The sequence below is a fragment of the Euprymna scolopes genome, chromosome 25, assembly GCF_053919585.1.
Source record: "Euprymna scolopes isolate OS-2025 chromosome 25, ASM5391958v1, whole genome shotgun sequence".
Taxonomy (NCBI): Eukaryota; Metazoa; Mollusca; class Cephalopoda; order Sepiida; family Sepiolidae; genus Euprymna; species Euprymna scolopes.
The window spans coordinates 50,137,704-50,160,494 of NC_136506.1; the positions used below are offsets into that span (position 1 = coordinate 50,137,704).

The window sequence follows — 22,791 nt, forward strand, 5'->3', positions numbered from 1 at the left end:
ACAAATATTACTGTATAATAAATATAAACATAAGCGTGAATAATAGAAGGATATAAAATAAGGAACTACAATTCTATTTCATCTTGTAATCTAATATACTAATAGCAACTGAGTTATGTGCATGAACATATTTGCATCGGTAAGTCCCTTAAAAATAAATTATAACATATTAATTCTGTCGCAGTCCTGTGCGAGTAAATTATTAATCCCACACTCTCATTCCTCCATTCATATATCCACGCAATATTATTATAAAAATACCTCAACTCATGAGTCCTTGCGCTACGCATTGTATGTGTTGGATTTCTTTTTATTTCGTCTGTATTTATTGAATTGTACCCATCACCACTATCGTCATGATCATTAAGAAATCCTGCCGTTTAAAATGCATCATTCAATTTGAATTTTGCACAAAATACTGCAACTTATAGATTCTTGCTCTACGTATCGTTTTTATTTATTCATGGTCACATTTATTTTATTGCAAGAATCATCACAATGGTAATGATCACTGAAGAATTCCTCTGTTTTTAACGCTCTGACAATTTGAACTTTTAACAAAATACCGCAACCGATGCCTCCTTGCTCTACGTATCGTATTTGTTCGATTTGTATTAATTTCTTCATACATAAATTTATTTTCTTGCAAGCATGATCACCGACGTCATGATTATTGAGGAATCCTGCCGTTTTAAAGTCTCCTTCAAATTAAACTTTGAACAAAACCCTGCAATTTATGACTACTTGCTCTATATATCGTATGTGTTCGATTTTTATTTATTTTCTCATATTTAAATTTATTAAAATGAACCAATCCTCACATTTTCTATGTGTTACAGAGAGAGAGAGAGAGAGAGAGAGAGAGAGAGAGAGAGAGAGAGAGAGAGAGAGAGAGGGGTGAGTAAACGTGGAGGTAGACACGTTTACTAGAACCGAAGGTCAGCTGACCAGATTACGTATGAGTGACGTGGTCAGGTTGGCTAGATCTGGAGATTTGATTTGGGCTTTGAAGAAGACAGACGGCTTTCCGTTGTCTCCCCCTCTTAACTGGGGAGGGGGGAGACAAACGCTGACGTGTGTAAAAGAAGAACCCCCACACAGGCCGATTTCACTTCCACCTTCTGCAGGACCTCTGGTGAAAGTGAAATAAAAACTATAAAACCCATTCATCGTCTTGGAGTGATAAATCTTCGTCAAACAGGTATCAAGTCTCCCTCCAGGATGAGAAATTTCCAGATGGTCCAACATCGAAGAAGCAGAGGTAGGTTCTGAAATTACATGTCACACACACGATTCCCTTTATGATAATCAAACACACAACCATTTATATTAGAGACAATCATACGCACACGGAATCCTTTTGATGTTATACACCCAAAACGTAATTGGTGCCCCTCGATGATACCTCCAGTTAGAACCCTATGAAAAACCTATATAACAAACATTCAATTTGGTGCCGTAACTGACCAGACCACCTAGCAAGGGTGGGTTTAAAAGACGCATCACCGATGCGATAATCGAACCTGTGTTTAAGAAAATACAACGTGGAAGCATGGAGATTTAGTGTCAAGAAAAAAAGAAATAGACTAAAAAAGAAAAAAAAAACCAAAAAAAACAATACAACACAATAAAATGTCTAAAAAAAAAGAAAAAAAAGAAAGAACAGTAGAAAAAATACAAATCAACACACACACACAACGTAGGGTCCATTAAAACACTAAGCGAATTAGAAAAATAATTAAGAAAAAAAAAGAAAAAAAAAGAAAAGCAATACACACGTACAACCTTTTCACGAAGAAAGAAAAGGAAGACATACAGACACACAGATGTAAAACTTTATATATAGAAAATAGTTAAAAAAATGTTAATCGTATTAGGAATTAGCTCGTTATGAACGAAGAAAAATATCACTTAATGTAAAAATTAGAAGGGAAAAACAACAGCCAGTGAGTAAACCAGAAAGAAGAAAAAAAAAAAGAAATAGAACATATGACTTTAGTAAGTGTGCGTCAGAAATGAGCCTTTCAGCTTACCAAAAGATAAACACGTCAATCACAAATATGTGTTATGAATATTTTGTCGCATTTTTAAACTGTGGAAACTAAGTGTAACTTTTAATGAAAAACAATATGTACTTTTGATGAAAAACAATGGATAGGTTCTGAAATGTGATTTTTTTTCCTTTTTCACTAATTGTACGATTTTTTTTCTTAGGAATTTTTTTCTGACATGGACAATTTTAGTTCCATCGAGTGTTAAGATTGTCTGAGACTTAATAAGTGAGTCGTTTTATTTTATTTTAGAAACGACTATGTATTTTAATTGTAAATGTCTAGGTATTTTTTGTAAACGACTGTGATTTTTCTTTAATTTTGAATTCTGTGGAATGGTAAAAGATTATGCACTATGCAGCCGACCTAGTTGATGACGTGGTCAAATGGGTTTCCACGAATCTGTGTTTTGTTATTTGGAATTTTGTTGTTAGTGAGATGGGACTTTGTGATTGCTTATAGGATATTTTTGTATTTTTTAATTTATTATTTTTTATGTAATTGATGTGTTGTCAAACGGTATTGGCAGAATTTTCTTGTTCTTTGACATGTATTTTTTTTCACAGAATGGGGAGGTGGAATCTTTACTTGTGGGGTCTATTGAAAAAATGATTAATAAAAGAAAGAACGTGTTTTTAATTAATTAATTAATAATCATAATCGTAATAATAAAATAGGGAAAAAGAGAAAGAAATAAGATTTAAACAGTGTAATAAATAATAATAAAAAAAAAGTTTCGGAAGAGTCAAAGGTTCAGTCGGTATTAATTTCAATTTTCGAAATGTAGAATAAATGTTCTATTCGACATGAGTGACGTTTTGACCACATAAGTAAGGTAGAAAAAAAAGGATAAATATAGGGTTAAATAAACTATATGAAAAAATGAAAGAAAAAAGTGGGGCGTGAATGGAATTTAATTTCTGTGGCAAGCAAGTTAGAATTTTGGAGAGGTGTTGAATTACATGGGTAGTTATTAATTTCATTATTCTCGAGAAGTGATTCGAATTTTATTTTTTTTTACGTGATTTCTATTGATTTCGAGTAGAATCAACATGGAACAACTTTGAGTACTTCATGTGTGGAACTCCGATGTTTTCCGTGAAGCTATGTGTCTTCAAGGCAGGTTGCGCTTACCGACTTTGGAAAAAAAAGTTTTTTTCTGACATAGCAGTAAACGGAATGTATTCTGTCCAGCGTGAGCGGATCTAGTTGTAATCAACTTCAGGGAGCAAATGAAATGCCCTCTGACATGGCGTAAGGGGCAGAGGGGGTGCAATGGCTGACGAGGCCAATATGTGACGAATCGCTCAAGAGAAGATGAATGAAATATGTATGCAAGTACTTAGGAAAATAGAAGGCTACCCACCATATGGAATGTTAAGAGGTTTTTTGTTTCCCACAAAATACTAGTAATAAGAGTAGGCTTATGATGAATAGGATAAGGCTTGGGATGGAATTTTTTTTTTGTGTGTGCTACCTATGGGAAGAAAAGCTGATCTGTAAAGCCAAGGACGATGATAGTCCGTTTTGAAGAGGCAGATGGACCTCGATTTTATTATTCGGTTGATTGCCGAGAATTTATCCATCACGCGTAGTGTCGACGGGAGTAAAGGATGCTCTTGAAATTCTGATTTAAATTATGAAGAGACCATGGGGTCACAGGGAGTTGTTGACCTTCGAGGGCGCAAGGATTAGCGCCACATGGTATTATTTGTTGATATTATTTTACTTAGTATATTGAATAAAGGTATGGCAGTTTTCTTTGCCAGTGGGGTGAGCATATATATCCCATTCTTAGTAAATGTGGGAAGTAGAAAATGTATGCCTTTGCCATACATTTTGATAAACAGGGGGGGAGGAATGTTACAGAGAGAGAGAGAGAGAGAGAGAGAGGTGAGTAAACGTGGAGGTAGACACGTTTACCAGAACCGAAGGTCAGCTGACCAGATTACGTATGAGTGACGTGGTCAGGTTGGCTAGAGTAGATCTGGAGATTTGATTTGGGCTTTGAAGAAGACGGACGGTTTTTCCGTTGTCTCCCCCCCCCTTAACTGGGAAGGGGGGAGACGAACGCTGACGTGTGTAGAAGAAGAACCCCCACACAGGCCGATTTCACTTCCACCTTCTGCAGGACCTCTGGGGAAAGTGAAATAAAAACTATAAAACCCATTCATCGTCTTGGAGTGATAAATCTTCGTCAAACAGGTATCAAGTCTCCCTCCAGGATGAGAAATTTCCAGATGGTCCAACATCGAAGAAGCAGAGGTAGGTTCTGAAATTACATGTCACACACACGATTCCCTTTATGATAATCAAACACACAACCATTTATATTAGATACAATCATACGCACACGGAATCCTTTTGATGTTATACACCCAAAAAGTAATTGGTGCCCCTCAATGATAACTCCTATGTAACACATGTTCACTGAGGAATCCTGTCATTTTAAACGCTCTTTCAATTTGAATTTTGCTGAAAACACCGCAACCGATGACTCCTTGTTCTATATAGCGTATCTGTTGGCTTTGTATTTATTTAATTTGGATTAAATTTATTTTATTGCACCCACCATCACCATTGTCATGATCATTGAGAGATTATGCTATTTTAAATGCTATTTTAATTTAAACTTTCCACAAAACACCACAACTCATGACTTTTGCTCTACGTATTCGTTGCAAGTGTATTTATTTATGTTTTAATGTATTTAATTGTACACATCATCACCATTGTCATCATCATTGAAGAATCGTGTCAATTTTAACTTTGCACAAAACATCGGAACTTATGATACCTTGCTCTACTTAGCGTATGTGTTGGATTTGATTTGATTTATTCATGTTTAAAGAGAAGGAAAACTCCTATCCATAAACTGTAGTAAGTTAAGCTCGTCATTGAAACAACCCCAAAAGAAAATTGGAGATGGAGCCCCGTCTGTAGTATCAGTGATTAAACTCTAGTAAGTTATTCGCAACTCCTGCACTTGGAACAACCTGAAGTCGTCCTTACGATGACTTGCCATTAGATCCAGATTGTTTTCTAACCGAGAGAGTGCGGGCAATTTTTTGCATTCTCCTCAGTTGAAACAAATTCACGCGCAACTCGTCATATTGCAGAAGTTGTGGTTCAAGTACAGAACAAATCCTGTCGTGCAGGGAGAGTTGCAGCGTAACACGTGTGGATATACTGGCGGCTTAATCAAGCTTAGCTGTACACAAACGTCATCAGTGGAAGTGCTTGGACCATCCCAGAAGAAACATCAGAATTGAGTTGACGAAAATGAGGAAATACATGAACTACTCACAAAAATGGTCAAGGGTCACATCGCACTTCAGCAGGATCCAAGCTCCGAAAGGGTAGTATCTTCAGAAATCCGCAGTTTTATCAAACAAAACCGCGCGAAATACATGATAAATAGTTCAATGCTAAATCTCTGGCCATACAGAAATATGCAGATATGCATGACTCAAAGAGATTTTATGAACCCCTTAAAGCAATGTATGAGCCACACAATATCGGCACTTCTCTGCTAAATGTTAATGAGACGAAACTGAAAACAGAGCAAGCAAATATTTAAGACGGAAAGTCAATGTGATTTTAGTATAGGCGTAGTACAGTTGACATAATATTTGCTGCTCCTCAACTCCAGGAAAAATGTCACCTTTACAAAATATTTGTCGATTTGGCTAAGGGCTTTGACACTGTAAATCAGACAGCACTATGGAATAGCACGGCCAAATTTAAATGTCTGGATAAGTTTATTTAATTCTTCAAACAGTCTCATTATGGGATGATGGTTCGTGTCATATATGATGGAGAGGCTTCCAATGACTTCCCAGTCAATGCCGGTATCAAACACGAGTGTGCATTTCCACCAACGCGCTTCAGCATAATGTTCTCAGCAATGCTAATTGACGCATTCAATGCAAAAGATACCGGAGCAAGTCTCAACTACCGGACAGATGGGAAGTTGGTAAACTTCGACTTAGATTAAAACCGCAATCAGATGAGACATTTTGAGAGCTGATGATTGCGATCTCAAACCATTACAGAGCAAAACATGCGCTATATTGTTGATTGATTTTCTAAAGCATGCGAGAATTTCGGCCCAATTAACATTTAAAGAAGACCGAAGAAATGTACCAGCCTGCTCCTGGAAAAAGGTATATTGAGCCTCAGATCTCAATTCCTAGAGCCAAACTAAAAGCAGTGGACAAATTCACTCACTTGGACAGTATTCTGTCAAGGGCAGTACACATAAACGATAAATTGATTGCAGGATAGCCAAGGATAGTGTTACCTTTGAAAATCTCAGGTGTGAGAGTGCGTAGGTAATTTCAGCTGCAAACCAAACTCAAAATATATCGAGCTGTGGTTCTTATCATCCTCATGTATGTTTGTGAAACTTGGATTGTATATGTGATACATGTCAAATCACAACCATTTCCTTATGCCCTTCCTCCGTAGATCGTTAAAAATCATGTGGCAAGACCAGATACCAGTCACAAAGGTTCTAGCTGCTCAAACATTCCATCAGTACACACCATGTTACAGCAGTCTCAAATTCGTTCGGTAGGTCATATATGCCGCATGCCTGATGCAAGGCGCCCAAAACAACTCTTTTACGGTGAACTGTCCAAAAGAAAAAGATACGCAGGAGGACAGCGGAAACGAGTCAAGAACAATCTGAAATTCAAACTGTAGTCTAACCAATGGGAACAACTAACCCAAGACTGATGTTCCTGGAATGTCGCAACTCACAAAGAAACTGCAATTGCTTAATCCGCGCGTAATGAAGAACGCAAGAGAAAACGTGACATTAGAAAAGACAGAGCAATCTCTGATACAGAATTCTCGCACTCGTGTCCAAAATACAAGGAACACGTCCGAGTTCGAATCTGTTTAACAAGCCATCTTCAAACCCACAAAACAGTTGTATTATCACGGTGATTTGTAAATCGTTGGACTAACATCATCATCAACACAAAAAATCAAATGTAAATCGCGTGAATTCTTCAGAATTTGTTTTGCTGAAATTGGAAATTTACAAAAAATTAAACCATCAGGATATAGTATAATTAGTAGTAGTAGTAGTAGCAATAATATTAGTAGTAGTAGGAGCATAGTCAGATACAGTAATAATAAGAATCATATTATAACTATAAAATATATGCTCGTAATAATACACGGAAATAAGTTGTAATAAAATAGCTTAATATAGTAATGGTGGATTTATATACGTATTATTTGACAGTTAAATAATGATCCACTTAGACATGACGGATTTTAAAAGGGAGATTAACTCACAGTTTCTATTTGCCGATGATCTTACGCAGTTCGCTGACCAACTCATTTGCCTTCCTCTATATCTGTTTCTAACCATCTGTCCTGAACTATTCTAATTCTTAGGATTACTCATTGTCTCAAGATTAGATCTAAGACGAAAAAGTCCTCAGATGTCTATTTCACCACACGGCTACGCTGTCGTCAACTTGGGTATTTTTTTACGTTCATACCAGCTATCCTCTATGGGATCTGACGATCTATTGTCATATATAGTTCTATTTCTTCCTAAAAAATCAACTTATCCCAAAGCCAATCGTGGTACACTCGGCAATTACACATAAAAATCAACATTTAAATAGCTTTAAGTATTTTATGTATTCGGTCGATATATCTAATATATAATAATTCGGTCGATATATCTAATATATAATAAAAAAATGATTACAGAAAGTCCCCTTGCCACATACAGATATATTATGCCTACACTATTAGCCACTATTGTATGTAAAATAAACAACGACATTTCACATACATTTAGTCGTTATAATACAATCCTACATTACATTCTAGGAGAAACATCATCACAATATCATCATCTTTAGACGAAGTAGTTCCTATTTTCCCTCGAAATATGAAGTCCTTTCATCGCCTCCAGTCCAGACCGTGATGATGCATACACATTATAACTATACTGCCCTGAAACCCTTATTAACTGGATCATATAATAATAGATATGCAGTTATCTTTTCTCTCTTGATTCGAAAAATAATTATTTCTCCCAACTATCATTCCGGCTATTCTCATTGAGTGAGAACATACACATCTATTATTCCAGAAAACACACTTTCTAAAAAAAAAAAAACGAACACGTAAGACCTTTACAAATGTGTTCGCTCCCTCTACACAAAGCATTAGTTTTATTAATATTAAACAAAATACAAAATTATTAGACTCTTATAATAATAAATATATGTACTCACGGGCAACTACCCCCTCTCCCACCCTACAAAACAAAACAAACCTTGGAACAAAGTACATAACTTTTACGGATTGCATTTTTTTTCGATTACGCTTATAATAAAGAACGACAACGATATCATTTATTTTTTTCCGTTTTTCATTTCGTTTTGTTTTTTTAACGGGCGGTTTCCTTTTACATTTTTACGATATCTATGCACACATCAACATCGCACAGATACTCTCAAGCAAACAAAACAATGCTGAAGTATAACATTTTAATTACACTTACCGTTGTTTACTTTTCGATTTCTGCATTAATCGCTTTCAATTCAGTTAACACCACATGTATGTGTTTGATTATAGACAAATTATGGACACACTTTTCTTTTACATAATGACTTTTCCCTTTGGATGCATAGTATTTGTGGCCGCCAGATCCTGACAGCAATCATCAAGATTAAATATGAAACAAATATTCGGATAGCTCAAACAACTTCACCCACTCTCAGCATGGGTTGTCTATTCAGAATGTGATTCTTAATATTAGGATGTTGCGTGTGACCACAGGAAGTTGGAGTGTTCGTTCTGAAACCCGTTTTTAACATGGAGAGGATAGGGTTGGACAACAACAACTGAAACCGTACTTTACCGTTTTTACGAGGGTGGGGGTTGTTTGATTGTTTTTTAACGATAAATTTTTACTGTAGATCCATCTACACACATTTCTTAAAAATGACGACTTTTAAACACTATGCTGATTGGGAAAACCTCATTTATCTTTCGCAGATAAAAATCGATTTCGCGATATAAAGCGATGTATTATTCGCTTTAAATGACTGGCCGGCAGATTAGTACGCACGGGTAGGGAACAAATCTAATTATATCCTTCTGAAAAGTCCACCCCCAAATTTCTTCATTAATTCATAGAATTTGCGCGTGGGGATCCTGACAGCGATTATCAAGGTTACATTTTTGGCAAATAAGTTGACCGTCGCCTCAACATCGAAATGGGGTGTCTATTCCGAAATAATTTCATAACATGGGGATGTTGATGGGGATAATTCCGAAAGCCGTTCTTAACATAAGATGGTTGGGGGTGTTTATTCCGAAAACCGTTCTTCAGGCGAGGAGGTTGGTGTTGGGAAACATCAAAAAAACAACAACAGCCATAATTTAATTATTCTACGAGAGGTGAGGGGCATGCTTCCACTGGACAAGTAAACTTATGCCAGGAAATACCCCCGTGCTTCGATATACATTTCGACGACTTTAACTGTTCCATTGCCCCAATAATTATTATAAAACTACTGACAAGACGGCTAACTGGTATTTTTATGACTTTTTGTGTTAAAGATCTGCATATGTATTGAGCGCGTTAAAAAGATATTGTATTTCAGTTCAATACATTTAAACTTAATTAATAAATATGTATACATGTGGATGTGATATTTTATATAACAGCGTGAATGTGTTATCCGCGCGTACATCAGACAAGGAAGGTCGTATTTCAGTTTCATCAATAGTCTTGAATTATGTATGACTACATATCTTGATATAACTCTTGTTCGAAAGGCAGGGTGGCTTACACTTTAAAGTTTTACTAATTTTTAATGTTCGTCACGATACACGCGATCTAAATCAAAAAGAAACGCACAACGTTGTGCTGTAGTTCATACTGTGTTTGTCATTATCGGCATACTATCGTATATAGTTAATTTTGCATTAATGAAAATGCAGCATAATTGTGGATAATCTGTTTCCTCCTGGCATAAATAAAAAAGCAAATGTGTTTCCTTATTAGTTTTTATTTTATTGTTTGAATATTAAATGAAATAAAAATAAAGAAACTAAAACTGTTTAGTTGTAGACTTTGAGCGAAAAAAATAGAGCTGGCAATGATGTCTAGAACCATCAGGTGTTTCCCATGATATTTGAAAGATTATAGATGAACTAAATTTATTTCTTTTTAATTCCATTTTACTTAAATGCTCTCGAAACAGTTACTTAAGCATATAACTCTCAGTCCTATTCTAAAAATTATATTGAAAACAAAAACAATTAAGTTACTTTAAACACTTAATTGTCATATGATCAAACGATCTCTATTATTTAGCAGACCAGAATAAGTATATGAAACAATGCGGAAATTGTTTACAATATCATTCCTTCCATTTGTAAAAATTATTTGAATAAAAATATTACTGTAACTCATTATAAAATGTCACAGTAAAACCGGTTATATTCTACTACTCACGCAACATAAATCTCACGAATGCTCATCTGTCATGTTTAATGTGTTTTGTGCTGACCTTATTTCTCTATTAACTCATTTGGAAATGACACCAAACTGCATACAGTGGCGACGCACGAAGTTGAATACTTCCTATGTTGTGGAAGCAATGCTCACTTACGATTACTCTCAAGTAGACTGAATGTTAGTTTCAGCCAAACAGCAATGTAAAAGAAAAACTATCGTTTATAAACTATTTTTTGTTACAAAATATATAACGTCAACAAAACATGCAAATCTACAACCAAATGTTATGTTACGCAATTGAAATGTAAATCTAAATAGTAAAAAAAGAATGAATTGAGTACATGCACGATGTGTGGTTATTATTGTACTATGTTCGCTATGTATACATTGCATGACAACTTCGGGTAGGCCCTCCGATCTGTTCCAATTACAGAAAGCTGATATAATAGCATAAACAGTCGAGTGATGGAAAAACAATGAGTACATATACGAATCACAGTACGACTGCACACGAATTGCTTAACTGATTCTCTTGGGGATTCCTTACACAAATGAAAGAAGAACAAAACAATGAAGAGAAAAGGGTGTAAAAATAACGACGCCTTTGTATCCTCTATAATACCTATTCTTTGTTATCATCGCAAAGAAAAAATGAAAAAAGAGATTGCTTAATAATGCTTTCCCTCGTACATTATATATATATATATATATATATATATATATATATATATATATATATATATATATATATATATATATATATATATAATGTACTAGCATGACTGTCCGGCGTCATAAATCCATTCGCGTGAAATCACTTTTTTCGTCACCATATTCCCTCTCCTTCACTATTTGTTACCAAGTAAGATCTATGACTTACTTGTAGTTTCATCAAAAACTTTTGCAAGCAAAATCCGATCCCGCATTTTGCTAAATCCTACCCTTTGATGAGAAGGAAAGTTTTTCTTCGAAACTCCGCGGATTAAGGACTATCCACTTATTTTGTGCTTCCTTTTTAAATTAAATATGTTTTAACTCTTTTTCAAAGTGTTTTTAACATGTTTTATTAACTACTTGTTCCTATATATATATATATATATATATATATATATATATATATATATATATATATATATATATATATGCTAGCAGATTACCTGCTATTGTCCTGATCTAATATGAATCAACAAATGTAATACACAATATGTCTGTTTATTATCGGCAATAAACATTAAATCACAGTGTATATGTATATACATATTTTCCCGTCCTTCGTTTTCTCCCTCCCGATCTCTCCTTGCATTCGCTTATGTAGGCTTGTGTATATATGAATACATGTTTGTACGTGTAAGTATATACGCAAACATTTAGGTATGAGCATGTGTATTTTATAGTATATATATATATCTATATATATATCCATGTGTTTATGGGTGTATATATACATATATATGTATATGTTTGTACATGTGAGTATTTGTTTGCATACGTATGTGTGTGTACATATTAATGTATAAAACAAACAAAAAATAGCGTTTTATTCTGTCTTAAAACTGTTGAATTTGGAAATGAAGTTTTCCTTTTTTTTTCAAACGAGAAATAGCCGTTGATTTACAAATGAATTCATAGCGTCTCTCCTAATAACGTCTTATATTCTCTGAATTCGTCTTTACGCTCGGAATAATAAACTTAAAATTAACTACGTTATTGGAATTCCAAATATTGGAAGTAATTAATAGTAAACTTAAAATTAACTACGTATTGGAATTTTTTCATGTTTTTTTACTGTGTAATTTCATTTTTTTCTTTCATATGTATATATTTACTGTGTACATGTGTGTGTGTGTGTGCGTAGTTATATGTATATGTATTAAAAACTTTTTGTATTGTACCTCCGATTTCTTCCTCTACCGTTCTCTTTTTCCCCGTCTACGCTGATATTTTCACTACACTAATGAAGACTGAAGGATCGGTCGAAAATAATGTACTTGAAAAAAAAGGTTTTACATTTTTTTTCATAATATTATTTTGTATTCCTGCACATCACCAATAGAAAACGAATAAAGAAAAGTTATAAGCTTTTATACTTTTCGTATTTTTTCACACCCACACACACACACATACACACACAAACACACACACACACACACATATATATATATATATATATATATATATATAATAGAAGATAACCTACCGTTTTCTGGGATCTACTAAAGATCAACAAATGTATCGCCCAACTAAAACACAAGTATCTTACTCACCGACAAAGAAGTTTCAGACGGTCTGTGATGCGTCCTGGTCAGAAATTATTTTCAAATGTGTTGGAGATGTAAAAGTGGCGATTTTCGTAGTTAATTTTAAGTTTTTCCAAGTGGTGGAGGCTTGTAAGTGTTTATTATTCATTGGTATTCTGATTTTTTTTTGCTCTTTTATTGGGCTTGTCCAGAGAGACGTTGACCTGGCTGTAGCCGCTATCTCTTTCTGCTAATATTTTTTTCTTTTCCTTTAGGGTGTGTGTGTGTGTGTGTGTGTGTTTATGTGTGTGTGTGTTTATGTGTGTGTGTGTGCGCGTGTGTGTGCGTGTATGTGTTTGCTTTTATTGGTTTGGGAATGTGTATATTGTTTTATAGTATTTGGAGGTTATTTGCTTCCTTATGAAGGCGGCTGTGGTCTGAGGTCGTTACTAATGTGTATGTGTGGGGAGGGGGGACTGGCTCTTCTGAAATAAGGGTAGCGGTGCTTTCATTCTATTTTGATATTCATTTTTTTATATTTTTATTTTTTATTTTTTTATTTATTTATTTTTTTTTTGGAGTCTTGGATTTTAGTATTGCGATTTTTCGTTTTAGTCTTTTCGGGTATTCCTTATATTATGTTTGTTTAGAAAGAGGGGTGTATTTAAAATAGGGGATTTTTTAATGTTTCTATTTATTTGTCTCCCCATGTGGGTTAGAAGATTACCTGACGTTCCTCGGAATCTAATCAGAATACAGCAAGAACCCAGCAAGTGCGTTTATTATCGACAAAGAACATTAAATACGCAAATACTTATATATGTGTATCTGCTAGCAGATAACCTGTCGTTTCCCGGAATCTTAGAAGATTCAACAAGTGTATAACACTACTAAAACAGTGTATTATCGACAAAACATATTTAATTACGATTATACACGCACACATATATATCTATATATATGTGTGTGTATGTGGGTGTGCGTGTGTGTGTGTGTAATCGTATTTTTAAAGACTTTTTTTATTCGTACACGTCAGCACATAGAAAAGATATAAACATTTATATATTTTTCGCCTCAATTAAACATTAATATATTTTTCGTATCGATTTTTTATCCACGCACACACACACGCACACAAATCCACACACACACATCTCTCTCTCTCTCTCTCTCTCTCTCTCTCTCTCTCTCTATATATATATATATATATATATATGTATATATGTATATCTACACTAGCAGCTGATCTGCTGTTGTTCGGGGTCTAAAAACAATCACCAAATGTATCAGACAACTAAAATTGAAAAAGTCCATTTATTATCGACAAAGCACATTAAATAACGAATATATATATATATATATATATATATATATATATATATATATAGAGAGAGAGAGAGAGAGAGAGAGAGAGAGAGAGAGAAAGGACTAATAGGTCTGAAATATATTGAGATTTATAACACCATTGAATACAACAGAAAAAAATTACTGTTCTTTAGAGTTAAAATTTGTGTGAAAAAGAAAAAACAAACAACAAAAAAAGAAATTTATTTCTTTTGTTTTCATTTAATTTTGCTCTATATAAAAAAAATCTCGCATTGTTCTTGGCTTTTAATTTTACCTTATAATTTTCTTCAACAATGCTTCAAGCAAACTACAATCTACTTGTATATATATATATATATATATATATATATATATATATATATATATATATATATATATATATATATATATACACTAGCAAATAATCCGCCGCTTCCCGGGATCTTATAAGCTAAACCACAAGTCCGTTTATTATCGACAATGTTCATTAAATTACGTTTGTATATATGTGTGTGTATATCTATATAAATGTAATAGCATTATTACCTGCCGTTGTCCCGGATCTAACTAGAATCAACAACTGTATTCCACAACTAGAGGACAACAGGTGGGTTTATTTTTTTTATAGTTGAAAAAGCGCTGACTTATTTCACCGGACATGACGTCAGCTCTCTTTAATGGCGATTATTTTTACTTTCATCAGAAAATAGTTCACAGTGATTCTTCACTATAACAACGAAAGAAGTACTAGTTTTCAAGTAAAAAAATGGTGCCTACATGATTGTGTCGTTTCAAATAATAATATATCTAAACATCATGAGAAAAGATGAGTAATAAAAGTATATGAATCAAAACATTTGCTTTTTTTTACACAGCGATCACCACATATAAAGGCCCGGAAGCCACGCAGGGATAAGGGTTATTGCAAGTACATTACGTTAGTGAGGAGATTTGCTGAAGTGTTTACTTAAGGGGGCGGTTCATTAGGAATTTGTTAACATTGGACTTGAAGACATCCAAGTTGTAGTCCGGAGGGAAGCAGGCAGACGGAACAGAGTTCCACAGGCGTGCAGTTCTAAGAAAGAAGATTTGTTCACGGAATCCGCGTTTTGATTTAGGCACAGATATAGTGGAGGAAATTTTTCACAGTGGATTCAGCTAGACGGGTGTTTTTCGTGAAAGATTGGCGAGGGGGACCAGAGATTGGAGTTCAGACGAGCATATGCCATGGTAATAACGATAAAACAAGGACAGGCTCGCAACGTCTCTTCTGTGGGAGAGAGGTTGCAGGGTAGAGAAAAGGGCATCCACCACTAAGCCACGAAGTCTATTTTGTACTCTGTCAAGGCAAATAGGCTGTTTTAAGCAGCTCCTGCCCAGATATGGCAACAGTATTCCACCCTTGGACGTACTTGGCTTTTATATAGATAGATAATTGCATCAGTAGTGAGATATCTTCTGGAGCGGTAGAATGATCCCACCATCTTTCCAGCGACCTTGGCAACAGACTTGATGAACGTGTTCCATTTCAGATCAGGAGTAAAGGTCAAACCCAGAAGCTTGTCAAAACACGGGGCCTCACTCAGACGAAATTCATCCATCACAATTGATGCCAGCTGGAGATCAGAGCGTTGATGATGTTAGGATAGGAGTTTGGTTTTAGATGCATTAAAGGTAACCAGCCACATCTTCCCCCACTGAACCAAGCGCTCGAGATGAGAGGAGAGAGAATCAGAGAGAACTTTGTCATTTATAGCCTTTGATGTGTTGTCGTAGATGGTCGTGTCATCAGCATAGATGTCAACGAATGATTTATGTGTTTAGGGAGGTCATTGATGTAGATCATGAAGAGAGTTGGGCCCAGGATTGACCCCTGAGGGACTCCAGCATTTATATTGCAGGCCTCCGATTTTTGTCCATCCATCACTACTCTTATGAGCCTATCGGAGAGAAATGATTTAATGATTGAGAAAACATTTCCAGTTATACCGTAGCTGGAAATCTTGTGAAGTAAAAAACAAAAATAGTTTTTATGTTTTAATAGGAAAACAATGTATTATTTTCCTATTAAGGTCGGTGCAGGGAACTTGTTTGGCTCATTTTAATAGTAATTCTTCTAGAGTCTGGGGTTTTATAACTAGAGGGGGTATTGTATTGTGGTTGTATACTTAATTAATTAAATTTAATGAATTAGTAAAGAGATTTTTGGCGTCAAGGGATGGGGTTATGCATTTCAAAATACAATTTCTGCGATACAACACGCGGCTCTTTACTTTTCTTCTCCAACTTGACAACATGGAAAGAGAGAGAAGAAAAGAAAAGAAGAAAGAAAACAACGCCTTGAAGATGGAATTTAGCTCTGAAATATATTTATGTTATAAATTTCAAACAAGTAAAACATGTGTTTATCTTCCTAATATTCCGTTGCGGTTTGATTTTTGACTTTCAAGCGCGCTTGATGCGTATTATATATATATATATATATATATATATATATATATATATATATATATATATATATATACTAGTAGATTACTTGCTGTTGCCCCGGATCTCATAAGAATAAACAAATGTATCAATCAGCTAATATGGAATCTAGCTTTGAATCGGAATCTGATAGCGCACTAGATAGGGCAAAGGGTTGAGATAACATGACAGAAGACAATTACCGGCCAGTGCCTCTAACACAAGTAGATCTAAATGACCTGGCACGGGATCTAGACCTATCAAAAGAATCAGCACAGCATCTGGGTTCTCGTCTTCGCGAGAATATTTGCTCACACCTGAGACAACATTTTGTTTTGGTACCGAGAGCGCGAGAAAGAATTTAGACAGCTCTTCACAACTCAGGACTCGTCATTAGTTTACTGCGACAGCATTTCTGGTTTGATTCAATCAATGCAGCTAGACTATGTTTCTACTGAATGGAAACTGTTCCTCGACTCTTCTAGCAGAAGTCTCAAGGCAGCCCCCCTTCACAACAGAAATAAATACTCTTCAATTCCAGTCGGTCATTCGGTGCAAAAGAAATAAACTCATGGCAATATAGATCAGCTACAGTCTGCTCTGAACTAAAATGACATGGTTGGTTGATCCGTGGAGATCCTAAGGTAGTATTATTGGTTTTGTGACTACAGGGTTGTTACACAAAGTATCCTTGTTTTTTTGTGTTTGTTTGATAGTCGGGCTGAGGAACAAAATTTCATCAGACAAGAATGGTCACCTCGACAACGTTTGGAACGTGGTAAACACAATATTTTTACTCGTTCTCTTGTTGAACAAAACAAGGTCTTACTCCCACCATTACATCTTAAATTTAGACTGTTAAAGAACTTTGTGAAGGTAATGGACAAGCATGGCGTGTGATTTACTTTTCTCCGGCAGAATTTTCTTCGGAGCAGTCTGGAAAAGCTTAAGGCAGGCATCTTGGATGGAGCTCGGATAAAGGAAATTATGAAGGACTCAATATTTGACGAGTCACTGAATGCAGCTGAGGTGTCCGTTTGGTGGTCGCGTAAGTCAGTGATAAGAAACTTTCTAGGAAATAACCGAAGTGCAGAATTCGAAAAAGAAGTCGATGTGCTCTTGAACAGCTATCAAACTTACTTAGACTATTTCTCTCAAAACTGTGGTGACTTCAGTGAAGAACAGGAATAACGTTTCCACCAGGATATTCGTGTCATGGAAGAACGCTACCAATGCCGGTGGAATGTGAACTTTCTTCTTCTTCTTGGTGTTTGAAACGAGATTGGTGGCTGCTCAACACATAAAAAAGTCACTGAAAAGTCCCTTCATCCATGATTAGATTTTCTGTAATATATCTTCGTTATCTTCTGAACCATACAACAAAAAAATTAATTCTTTTGTCAATTCTGCAATTTTAAGATGATTTACATTTTAAACTTTGCAAACCAATTCCCCAATTTCTTAGTAGGTAAACAAATATATTAGAAACCTAAACCAAATTAATAATAACCAAGTTAAGAATCCCACCCTATCAATATATTTTATCGTAACCAGCTACACTACAACTTTAAATCAGATTAAAAGGTACTAAGAAATATAATATATCGATATATATCCCCAATAAATAATAATGCGATCATATTTATCATGTACTACAGGAAATTAACAACTGCTTACCTTATAATTAAAACAACACTTTCCAGACAGCAAATTAGTCGATGAAACCAATGTAGTTTACCAATTCAAAAGCCCTTTGGGAGAATGCATCTTTAACACCAATAGTTATAGTGGACACACGACTAATATATTGTCCAGACGATTGAGCCAACACCTTTGCGACACAAGATTTTTTATTTGTCGGAGTCACGAATAGGCTCCTATATGGTTGAGTATTTAAAAAAACTGATTGCATATAATGTAACATAATAGAAGATGTATCGAGACACAGGAATGGATATGTTTATCTGGCAGAACGGTGGTTCATTAAAATTGTGGGGTCTGCCTTCGCGCCTGGTCCACAAAGTATGGAAATGAAAAATTTAAAAATTAAAAAAAAAACGTTTACAAGTGTTTTTGATATAGATGTGCATAAGAATACTTTCATAAGTATGTTGTAACTTAAATAGGGATGCTATAATAAAATTGTTGGGTCTGCGTTCGCGCCTGGCCTCCATAGAATGGAAATAGGCACATACTTTGATAAAGAATTTTCATATTCATCTGCGTAAGTATACTTACTTATGTTTCAGTTTGAAGAAATATGGTATAATGAAATTATGGGGTGTTCGTTCGCGCCTGACCTCCATAGAATGGAAATACATCACAAAGTTTTACAAGGTTTTTTAATATAGATACACAGAATATTGTGATAAGTGTTTCAGTGTGAACAGGTATGGTATAATAAATTATGGGGCTTATCTATTTTATTTTTACTTTCATCATATTTTGCTTTGGTTTTGATATCCACAAATTCGAAACTATCTCTTTACAACCCTTCCTTTACATAATCTATCATACTTTCATAAATCAGAGTCTATTTTCTGTAGGCTGTTTTTAAACCCAGTCAACGACGGGTACTTTTGCTAGTATCTGTATATATATATATATATATATATATATATATATATAAATTTATATATATATATATATAAATTTATTATATCGTTTGTGGAGTGGGAAGAGAATTTTTTCTAATATATTGTTCATATATGTTGTACCTTGTGGAGAGTACGTAAAGTGTTTCATATATGTATTTACATTACCTGTTCGAGGATAGCTAATATTATTTTAAATTTGTATTGTACGTCTTATGGAAGATAACATTTATTCATACATATGTTGAATTCAATTCATACATATGTTGAATTCAATTCATACATATGTTGAATTCAATTCATACATATGTTTTATACATAAGTAAATATTCTGTTGCTCGAGATAGTAAATAATATATAGACATGAAAAATTCCTTTATTATCAAAATCATAGATATGATTAAAATTTACTTCATTTTTCTTATTGTTTTATACCATCCCGGGCAACGCCGGGAAGTCTTCCTATCGTCTATTATATAAATCCAATGTATGTTTGTGTGTATGTTTGTTTGTCCGATAATAACTTTTCTCAGCCGCATCGGACTGGGTCACAACTGGTACTATCTGAGATTCTGATGTCTCAGTCGAATTATCTGTGAGAATTAGAAAAAAAAACTTTTAATCATTTCGTATAGAAATGATGGTTCAAATCAATGAAGCGTCGAAAAAAATCGATACTTTTAAAATGACTTCGACAACCGCGCATGAGCATTTGGCGTTTGTTCTTAAATTGGTTTAAAGAAAAAAAAACGACGTTATTTCGATGACGGCTTCGTAGGGCAGTGGATATCGAGGTCGCATCGTAAGCTTTAATTTTTACGTTCAGATCCATGTACAGGTGTTTTTTTTAACAGGGTATACATAGTATGATTTTGAGTCCGGTTAAACTGGTTTTCCTGTTTTTATCCGTTATTTTATTGCCATAGAGTTAGCAAGTGTGTCCAAACAACTCCATCGGGTACCCATCCTCTATTTTACGTCTTGGGTATTGCTAAATATCCTGACTACATCACCTCCCCACATACAGGTATCCCCGCTAGTACTCTCTAAATGTCTGATTTTTTCCGAAGTGTCTTTTGTATGCACACAAAGTAAAAAAAAAATGATCGCTCTATTTCATACTTTCCTTTTGTCTCAAACTTTAATAGTAAATTTAGTTTCAAATGAGCGTAAACAAAATTTATGAAACTTTCTACTTTAACTTCACATGAAAATAGAAATTAAATTCTCGTTTATCTTATAAATAAATAATGTTGACTCATCATCTTTGTAAATGTGTAATCGTCAAAAATGTTTCATATATTTAATTTCTAGCTGGTTTCAGGTTTTTTTAAAAAATATCTAAATGGTAAGCACATTTACACCTTTCCATCGAAATATTGCCAGAAGAATGAGATACAGTATCTTTACTCCTGTCGGCTATGTTTCATCGTATCAAGAAACCGTATGTATTGACTGATATAATGTCAAAATTCTGCAGAATGCATATATACATACATATATATATATATTTATGTATATGTGTGTGTGTCTGTATATCTGTGTGTCTGCTCATGTGTATGTATACTTGTGTGCATATATTTATATTTGCGTTCGTGTTTACTTGTGTGCTCAAATTTATTTATCAATTTCTTTATGAGAATCCGTCATGTTACAAGATATTGGACCTAATTTTCTGTTTATATATTAATAAAAATGTAAATAAATAAGAAACACATTAAATAACATAATATTAATATAGTGAGGTCCATTAATTAACAATTGACGATCGAACTCATAGAATCTTTACACAAAAATTATAGAAATATTGGTCAACGCGGCATGTATTTGATTCTTAAATAATTTAAAACTATTTACCAGGTATTGCAATATTTCTTCTTATTTAATCGATTTCATTCTCTTAGTTTCTATATCTTATTCTATCTTTCTGTTTAAGTCTATTTAGTCATGAAGTAAATATTAATTTCTTATATTTGATTTTATTAAAGAATGCTACTTTCTGTACGAGAGAAGCTAAATAACTTATATCAAGACTAGCAACGTTTTTTCTGTATTAACTATGTTGTAGAGAACAGAAGAGTTTTCCTTCACAAAATTCTGCCGTTAATTTTGTCAACGCATAAAAATATTAAATGTAGCAACACCATACTATATTAGCAGGTATATGACTCTTACATAGGGAGATTATTGCATTAGGAGTCAGATATTTTCTTGCACAGAAAAGTGATTCCAAAATTATTCTAGCAATTGTAACAACATATCGAATATATTTCCTTGGGGTTATTATCAGTACTAAAAGCTTATGGGAAAATGGTCTAGTCATTCTATTTGGGGAAAAAACAAATCTTTAAACTTGGACTAATAAAAGTATAATATGGGTTTTAAGGTGTTAACAGTAAGGACCAACTGTTGCCTCATTGAACTACGTGTGCTTAAGTATACTTAAGTAAGACGAAAGATAATTAGCGTAATTTCTCATTGCATAAATACTATAAATGGTCGTATTGTATGCATAGATATCATAAAATTAACTCCAAATATCATTCGGAAGATAATTCATGAAAATCAAGAAGCATAGAATAGACTCTCTTTTTTATTTATTTTTTTTACACAGTAATCACCACTTATCAAGGGCCGGAAGCCACTCAGGGATAAGGGTTATTGCAAGTACATTACGTTAGTATTGATATTTGATGAAGTGTTTACTTAAGGGGGCGATTCATAAGGAATTTGTTAACATCCAAGTTGTAATGCGGTGGGAAGCAAGCAGACGGAACAGAGTTCCACAGGCGTGCAGTTCTAAGAAAGAAGCTTTGTTCATGGAATCCGCGTTTTGATTAAGGCACAGATATAGAGTGGGGGAAATTTTTCACAGTGGATTCAGCTAGACGGGTGTTTTTCGTGAAAGATTGGCGAGGGGGGACCAGAGATTGGAGTTCAGACGAGCACCTGCGATGGAAATAACGATAAAACAAGTATAGGCTCGCAACGTCTCTTCTCTGGGAGAGAGGTTGCTGAGTAGAGAAAAGGGCATCCCCCACTAAGCCACGAAGTCTATTTTGTACTCTGTCAATGTAGGATAGGCCGTTTTTAGCAGCTCCTGCCCAAATATTGCAACAGTATTCCACCCTTGGACGTACTTGGCTTTTATATAGATAGATAATTGCATCAGTAGTGAGATATCTTCTGGAGCGGTAGAATGATCCCACCATCTTTCCAGCGACCTTGGCAACAGACTTGATGTAAGTGTTTCATTTCAGATCAGGAGTAAAGGTCAAACCCAGAAGCTTGTCAAAACACGGGGCCGCACCCAAACGAGAGCCATCCATCACAATTGATATCAGATGGGGATCAGAGCGTTGATGATGTAAGGATAGGATTTTGGTTTTGGTTGGATGCATTAAAGGTAACCAGCCACATCTTCCCCCACTGAACCACGCGCTCGAGATCAGAGGAGAGAGAATCAGAGAGAACTTTGTTATTTACAGCCTTTGATGTGTTACCGTAGATGGTCGTGTCATCAGCATAGATGTCAACGAATGATTTAAGTATGTGTTTAGGAAGGTCATTGATATAGATCAGGAAGAGAGTTGGGACCAAAATTGACCCCT

The 22,791-nt window shown here is 34.7% G+C and overlaps 1 protein-coding gene across 9 annotated transcripts in view; it reads right to left on the reverse strand.

Moving 5' to 3' along the window:
* LOC145247346 (calcitonin gene-related peptide type 1 receptor-like) overlaps positions 1-22,791 on the reverse strand; it is a 987,580-nt gene that overhangs the window by 953,466 nt on the left and 11,323 nt on the right. The window contains exon 1 of one of the 9 annotated variants that reach the window (XM_080109018.1): positions 12,822-14,475. The exons of the other annotated variants lie outside the window; for them this stretch is intronic. The gene's annotated coding sequence lies outside the window, so the exon portion shown is untranslated. Of the gene's footprint in view, positions 1-12,821; positions 14,476-22,791 lie in introns of those variants that run through there. 9 annotated transcript variants of the gene reach the window in all.